At 36.9% G+C, this 8478-nt stretch overlaps 1 protein-coding gene and 1 pseudogene across 1 annotated transcript in view; one reads left to right on the top strand and one right to left on the bottom strand.

The window, feature by feature from the left end:
* Positions 1 to 8478, bottom strand: part of ALPK1 (alpha kinase 1) — a 144283-nt gene that overhangs the window by 79014 nt on the left and 56791 nt on the right. The gene's annotated exons all lie outside the window — the stretch shown is intronic.
* LOC111727903 lies at positions 6333 to 6406 on the top strand (annotated as a pseudogene).

Raw genomic sequence — 8478 nt, 5'->3', positions numbered from 1 at the left:
TCAATGTAGACAAAACAGCCTTGTACTGGAAGAAGATGTCATATAGGACTTTTATAGCTAGAGAGAAGTTAATGCCTGGCTTTAAAGCTTCACAGGACAAGTTGACTCTCTTGGTAGGGGCCAATGCACCTGGTGACTTTAAATTGAATCTGGTACTCTCTTCCAAAAATCCTAGGGCCTTTAAGAATTATACTCAATTTATTCTACTGGAATAATAAAGTCTAGATAATAGCACATCTGTTTACAGCATGATTTATTGAACATTTTGAGCCCACTGTTAAGACTTACTGCTCAGAAGAAAAGAGAGATTCCTTTCAACTTATTTCTGATAAGCGACAATGCATCTGGTCACACAAGAGCTCTGAAGGAGATGTGCAAGGAAGTTAATGCTATTTTCATGCCTGCTAACATAGCCAAGGGATCAAGGAATTATTTTGACTTTCAAGTCTTCTTATTCAAGAAATATATTTCAGGTTGGGTGTGGTGGCTTATGCCTATAACTAGAGTGGCCAAGGTGGGAGGATCACTTGAATCCAGGAGTTCAAGGGTGCAGTGCGCTATGATCACACTATTGCACTCCAGCCTGGTCAACAGAGCAAGACCTTGTCTCTCAAAAAAAAAAAAAAATAAGAAGAAAGAAAATACATTTTTAAAGGTTATAGGTATCATCGTTAGCAATTCCACTGATTGGTCTGAGCAAAGTAAATTGAAAACCTTCTGGAAAGAATTCACCTTTCTAGATGCCATTAAGAACATTCATGATTCATGGGAGAAGGCCAAAATATCAACATTACCAGGAGTGTGGAAGATGTTGATTCCAACCATTATGGATGAGTTTGAGGGATTTATGAATAATTGCAGATGTGGGAGAAATAGCAAGAAAACTAGAATCAAGAGTGGAGCTTGAAGATGTGATTAAATTGCTGCAATGTCAAAACAAAACTTGAACAGATGAAGAGTTTCTTCTTATGGACGAGCAAAGAAAAGAGTTTCTTAAGATGGCATCTACTCTACATGAAGATGCTAGGAACATTGTTAACATAACAAAAGATGCAGATATTATATAAAATTATTTTGACAAAGCAGCAATAGGGTTGAGAGGATTGACTCCAATTTTGAAAAATGTTCTACTGTAGGCAAAATGGTATCGAACAGCATCACATGCTCAAGAAAAAATTTTCAGAAAAGGAGTCAATCAATGTGGCAAAGTTCATTGATTGCTTAAGAATTGCCACAGCCACCCCAACCTTCAGCAACCACTGCCCTGATCAGCCAGCGCCCATCAATGCTGAGACAAGACCCTTCACCAACAAAGATTACAACTCGTTGAAGACTTAGACAATCGTTAGCATTTATTAGCAATAAAGTATTTTTTAATGAAGATACGTAATTTTTAGACATAATGCTATTGTCCACTTAATGGACTATGTATAGTGTAAACATAACTTTTATATGCACCAGAAAACAACAACAACAAAAATGTGTGACTCACTTGAGTGTGATTTTTGCTATATTGCGGTGATGGGGGCCAAACTTTCAATATGTTTGAGGTATGCTTGTATTTAATCTTTGCTCTGTTTAGGATGTTTCAGAAAGTATTTCTGCACACGGTGGTTTGTTGCACTACAAAGTTTCCACTGTCCTCTTTAGCCACTCTATTGGTGCTACAAGCTGACATTAGCCTGCCTGCCCAGCTATGAAAAAAACTGAGCATTGAAGGCTTGCCAAATACTTAACTGCTGTTGCAAGGGATACAGGAGTATATATCTGTCCCTTCTGAGTACTGCAGTGAGCTAATGAAAGAGTTAATAAGTGGACTAGAGTGAATAAGAGATTATATAGCAACAATATCTTATTCCCATCTCTCCTTGAAAAGGGAGCTATTGGCTAAGCTGGGAGGTATTTTGTAGGCTGAAAAATGCATTTGATAGTGTAGAAGGTTAAGAACAAACTCTGCTTGGAGTGAGCTGCAGGTGAGTCAGAGACTCATTTTAATTCAAGTCCCAAATTAAAGCAAGAAGGGAATTCTCTTTCCTATGACCCTTTTTTAGAACTTCATATAGAAAGCCAGGCATAATAGGAAATGTAACCTTATGCTCAAAGAAATAAAACTGCATTATAATACAATTTTTTTTTTTTGCAGTTTTTGGCCAGGACTGGGTTTGAACCTGCCACCTCCAGCATATGGGGCCAGCGCCCTACTCCTTTGAGCCACAGGCGCCGCTTTAATACAATTTTAATAGCCACCATTCTTTTGTCAAAAGCAACGATTTTTAACCTGTGTACCTCAGCACACTGGTATATCATGAGAGGATCTTAGGTGTGCTACAAAAATTTTTCTATTTTCAAAAGAAGTTTAAAGCACAGTAAGCATACTCTTTTTTCAGCTTTTCTTTTGGGATCAATATAATATAAGTGTGTGTCAGAAGTTTAACTATAGTTTTAAGTGTGCTGTGAGTTAAAAAAGGTTGAAAAACACTGATTTAAAAGCTTATAATAATGCTTTCTTGGTGATATATCATTCCTTTAAGGTAGAATGTAGTATTCTTTTGTTGAACTCATAGTAACAGAGTAGAACAGTGTTTCCAGAGGCTGGGGGATGGGAGGATAGCAGAGATGTTGGCCAAAGCATATAAGATGTGAGTTAGGAGGAATAAATTTGGCAGATCTGTTGTATATCATGGTTATGATAGTCAATGACAATATATTGTATACTTGCTAACTACTAATGAAGTAGATTTATGCTAGGTGCAGTGGCTCACGCCTGCCAACCTTGCATTCTGGGAGGCCGAGGCAGGTGGATTGCCTGAGCTCAGGAGTTAGAGACCAGCCTAAGCAAGAGGGAGACCCTGTCTCTAAAAAAAGAAAAAAGAAAGTATACATATATCAAAACATCATGTCATATACCTTAATACATAGTTTTATCTTTCAATTAAAAAATGAAATTAAAAAGAGAATAGTCTTCTTTTTATTAAAAAATAAAATTCTAATCACTATAGTTGTGTAAATGATTTAAGCGGAGACAGAATGTAGCAATGAAAAGAGGACTTAGAACTAGAAAATGAATGCACATACTAGCGCCCAATAGATATGTGTTGACTAATTCCACTTCATACTTTATCATGAACTGTTTGTGATACCTCTGAGATTGACTTTTGAGATTCACTTCACTCAACTATATTTCTGAGATGGTTGGTTGGAATAATTGTTAGGATGCTGCCTGCTCTTAAGTTACAATCTCAGCAGTAGTCTAGATAGATCAGGTGTTTATCGCTAAAGAATATCTGATTTTTGTTAATAAATTCCCTAAGTCTTTTGAGAGTGCTTATGTATAATATTTTTATGTGTATTTCTTCCTGTGGTTTAGAAATATTGCCTTACATTTTTAGAAGCTGATTACTAAATAAATATACTTCATTGCTTATGTTTCCTTACTTGAAACCTCAAGTCTCGATGTACAGGATCATAAATCTCTTCCTTTTGTCTCAGTGCTGTGAAAGAGAGATAAGATAAGGGGTTTCATGAGTCCAAAGAATGGGACTTGACCCAATCACTAGGGTAAAGCTAGGGCAGATCCAAGGAGGCTTCCCTTGGGATGTGATGCCCAAATTATTCTCTGAGAAAGGAGTGAGGCTTCGTGAAGTTAAGATGGTGGGGAATGGCCTTATTTATGTAGATGGAAATATGGAGAGAATGAAAGGGAGACAGGTTGGCTGATCTAGAAGTTAAAAAAGAAAGTTGATACCAGGTGAAGCTGGAGAGTAAGCAGGGACTGGGCAAGTCTGTGCCAGGTGAGGGATCGTGTCTTCACTCTAAGGTGACAGGAAACTACTGGTAGCATTCGGACCATGACCAAATTTGTATTTGAACAAAATCACTCTGTTTTGGCTGTAGTGCTTATCGGGGGTGGGACCATGGGGGGGAAGTAACTGTAAGTGTAGATCATTTAGGTACTTATTGCAATAACCCAAGTGAGATGTGTCAAGATTTTAGGCTGAAGTGATAGTACTAGAGTTGTGGAGAATTAGACAGATTTGACAGTTGTTTAGGGACTAAATGCAATATTGGCATTGGTTGGACATGAATGGTGTTAAGAATGAGTCCCAGGTTTTGGCCTCATCATAGCTCAAAACTGCATGGTACCGTACTTTGAGGTAGGGAACATAGAAGCAATCTTCCAGGAAAAGATATTAATACATCTCCTATTTTGTATTTCTAGCTACAAAGATAGTGAGGAAGATAAATCAGAACTACCCGCAATAAGAAATCGTATTTTTACCAAGGAAACATTTTCTAAAAGGAAGATCTCCAAGATGATTAGTGTTTACTACTTGTGACTCCTCAAAATGTACTGAAGATACTTTTCATACTTTTTGAAAGTCATAGCATTTTCCCTTTTCCCTGTAGAATTCAGGGAAGACAAGAAGAAGAAAATACTGTAACATGAGAAAGGCTTTGGAATCCAACCATCTGTCCAGACTTATGGGGTTCATTGTTAAGCATAACAGAGGCTGGAGCTCAGGAACTTTCCTTCAGGCAACAGTTCTGCTGGAAAGTTTGGTCAACTTCATTTCTAAAAGGATCATTTTCAATTTCAGCACATACCAATTTTTGCTACTCTGAACTGCGGCATTCTGTTTCTAAAATTGAATAATGGATGTTTCCTGATAAGTTTTGTAACCTATGGCTTATTTTTTGTATTTTAACATCCCTCCTATATATCTTTTTTTAAAAAAAATAGAATAAAGAATCTAGGAAAAGCAATCCAACATATACACAGATAACTCTAGAATAACATTAGATTCCTAGCAAAGTTAGAATCACACAGTCTAAGGCACATGTGCATACCGTTAGCTAAGTGGTCATGGGTTTGTATGTTCTACGTTTGATGTTGACATATGAATTCTTAAGTTCTATTGGTAACAAAGAATTTTGTTGAGTGGCTGTGTCACGGGATAATCCACAAATCAGCCATCATTAAAAATTAGAAAACCACTGCATTATTCAAAGCCCTCTTTTCTTTTGGCATCTGGACAATTAGTACTTCTGTTAGGGAGTGGGTATCAGGGAAAATAAAATGCCTCCAAATGTATTCTATGGTCTGCTGGCTGTCACCTCTATTATAATTCACCAGCCAACGAGTCAGAATCCCTGAGCACGAAGATGCAGGGAAGCGTAAAAAAGTATAAGAGATGGTCTATACTGCCAAGGAGTTTACAATATAATTAGAAGGAAAAGACACAAATACATTAAAAAATTAACTAATTATACGAGGCATATCACACACAAGTGTATTTCAAAAGATTAATTTAAATTATTTGTGTTTTAATTCAATTAATGGTTGGTAAAATCCACAAGCAAGTCCATTCTTATGTACATGGTTAATTATCCTAAAAAGACTTTTTAAAAATTTAAATTCACAATCATCTATCACATTGTTTCTATGAGAAAATGCCTTCTGGTCTCCAGTGTACAACATCAAAAATGTATTTCCCTAATTAGGCACCTGCAATGACAATCCAGCTTCTCCTACCTTTTCCCCACTCTCTGAGCAATGATAGATACAAACCCTCACTGTATTGCCTCTTGCATCGATTGGCAGTACATCTGGGGAAACAAAAGCTGAAGGAGAAATCTCATTGGAAAGTAAGGCAGGTGTGAGGCTCAGAGTGATATCTGTGGGTTATAGACACTCATTAGCATTTTAAAACTGCGTGGACAGGGGAAAAAGGACAGCAACCTCCAAATCACCAAAAACCTAAAAGAGTAGACTTCTATTTCTAGCAGTATGGAAGATTATTTGACCAACATCCCACTCAAAAAAATTAAAAATGCTGGAAAAACATTTTTAAATCTCTAAAATGTATCAGTGAAATGACAAGAAAGGAAGCAGTCCTCAGAAAACAAAAACCCAGTAAAAGCTGAAACCTATAAAGTTAACCACAGCGCAAAGTTAGCGTATGCCTGGAGTGTGTTTGCCAAACTCTATGAACCTAAGCTTTGGTTTTCACTATCTTAGAGGGGATAAGGATAAAAAGATAAACCCAAGGACTATCCAAAGTTGGAAGATAAGTGGAGACTGTCCTTCTTCATAAAACTGAGATCCTAAAATTTTGCTCCTTGAGTGTAAGTGTGTAAATACTGAAAATAAATCCTTATCCTCTCCACTCATCTCTCAGGAAAATTGCCTGTGGCAAAACATGTTGCTTCCTGGAGGGTAACACCATTTTTCCCTTGAGAATCTGAAGCCACAAAGTCTACAAAACCTCTAGCTGATAATTAATTTGAAATAAATTATTTTAAAATGGCCATAGGTTAGTAGAGTTCTTAGTCATTGATATAGAGAAGATTATCATGGGCCCTGTGCAAGGAGGACATGCAAATTCATGAAGCATTCCATATTTTTAGACAAAAACAAACAAACAAAAACATAATCCTCTCTACAGTAATATAACTTTAATCCAAACTTGAAAGAATTTCTACCTATAAAACACATGTACCAAGAAGTATGATCTCATGGTCAAATCTCACAAAATATATAAAATAAAGAGAAATTAAGAATGAAAGTGAAAACAACAGGGAAGTAAAACTAAACTCACAAAATTTTTAGATAATGGAATTATCTAAAATACAGATGTCCAACTGAAATAAAAATACCATGACCCTCGAGCAAGATGAATAAGCATATAAGGAAATCTCCATATCTAGAAATATCACAGTGAAACTAGGGAACACCAACAACATGGAAGATCTTTAAAGCAGCTAGAGAGAAAAGACAGATTACCTTCAAAGAAACAGAAATGGATTTATAGTTGGTTACCTAAAAGCAACAATGGAAACGAGAAGACAGTGAAAGGATATCATCAATATGCTGGAGAAAAAAATCCATGAAGATTTTTAGAATCAACATCCATAGATCCTTACTAAACAATTTTCTGAAGTATGTAGTTTAGATTGAAGGAACATGATCACAAAGCTTTGAGATTCAAGGAGAAATAATGAGGAATAAAAATAGTAGATTACTGGTCAAATCTAAATAAACATTGATTGTATAAAGCTATAACAATAACAATGTATTGAAGATATGTTTGCACTCCCATGCTCATGGAAGCATTGCTCAGATAGCCAAGGAAAGGAATCAACCAAGATTTCTATCAACAATGAATGGGTAAAGAAAACATAGCCTATATACACAATGCAACACTAGTCTTAAAAAGGAAGATTTTGTTATTTGCAACAAATGGATGAAGCTGGAGGATTATGTCAAATGAAATAAGCCAGATACAGATTAATACGGTATGACTCATTCATATGTGAAATTTAAAAGAGTTGGAGTCATAGAAGCAGAGAGTAGAGTGGTGGTTACCAGGGGCTGAGGCTGATGTCTGGGGAGATGATGGCCAATGCATATAAAGTTTCAATTAGTTAGGAGGAATGAGTTCAATAGATCAATTGCACAACAGGTGACTATAGTTAATAACGATGTATCCTGTGCTTGAAGATTGAGCAGATTTTAAGTGTTCTCACCACAAGAAAAATGGTAAGAATGTAAGGTAACATTGTATATGTTAATTAGGTTGATTAAAAATTGCAATCAGAGCCCAAAGTATCCCTGAATGGAGAGAAGAGCAAACCTAACACTTGGAAGCCCTGGAGGCCAATTCTCAGAAGCAGGAGGCAGAGTGGAAAGAAAAATCAATAAAGGAGCTAGGAGAATGGTTGTGGGAGACAGGGCAAGCAGCTACAGAAAACAAAAGCAAACAACGGGGCAGCAGAAGAAGGCTTTGTAAGATATTTATATGTTGTCTCTGGGCACTGAGTGGGAATAGGTGGCCCTGGCTGTGTGACTTTAGCCTGAAGGCCAGCAAACAGGGCAAAGACATCTGCGTGCCCTCAGTCCTCAACTCCCTACCCAGGCCCTGCTGGTGCACAGGAGAGCAAGCTGTGGAAACACGACAGCTATACAGTACCTTCATCCTACCCAGTGTAACTCTGCACAGTTATCAGATTACCTTGAGTTCTTGTGGACCAAATCTTTTGTCTTTAGACTGTTGGTGATAGCATGTTTCTTCAACTGTGCCACAATATATACATATTTCAAAACTAATGTTGTACACCATAACTGTGAGGCTCGACAATTAAGTTCACAAACTTGTCCTAGAAAAAGTGCTACATATCTTATTGCTGAATATCATTACAGTCACTTTCAAAGTACTCCCCTTGGGAAGCTATACACCAACACCAGTGCCTACTCCACCCTTCACAGCAATTTTGGAACTCTTTTTTCTGGAATGGCTATCAGAGCTGTCATTATCCAAGGTCTAACAATTAAGTTTGTAAACTCATCCTAGAAAAAGTAAGTTATCACCATAGTGATGATAAATAGCATAGCATAGATATTCAGCAATGAGGTATGTGCAGCACTTTTTCTAGGATGAGTTTGCAAACTTAACTGTCTGACCTCATACATACTATTTT

This window comes from Otolemur garnettii, unplaced genomic scaffold (assembly GCF_000181295.1).
Source record: "Otolemur garnettii isolate 467f Iridium unplaced genomic scaffold, OtoGar3 scaffold00129, whole genome shotgun sequence".
Lineage (NCBI taxonomy): Eukaryota > Metazoa > Chordata > Mammalia > Primates > Galagidae > Otolemur > Otolemur garnettii.
The sequence above is the reverse complement of the archived record's forward strand: the minus strand, read 5'-3'. Positions and strand labels throughout refer to the sequence as shown.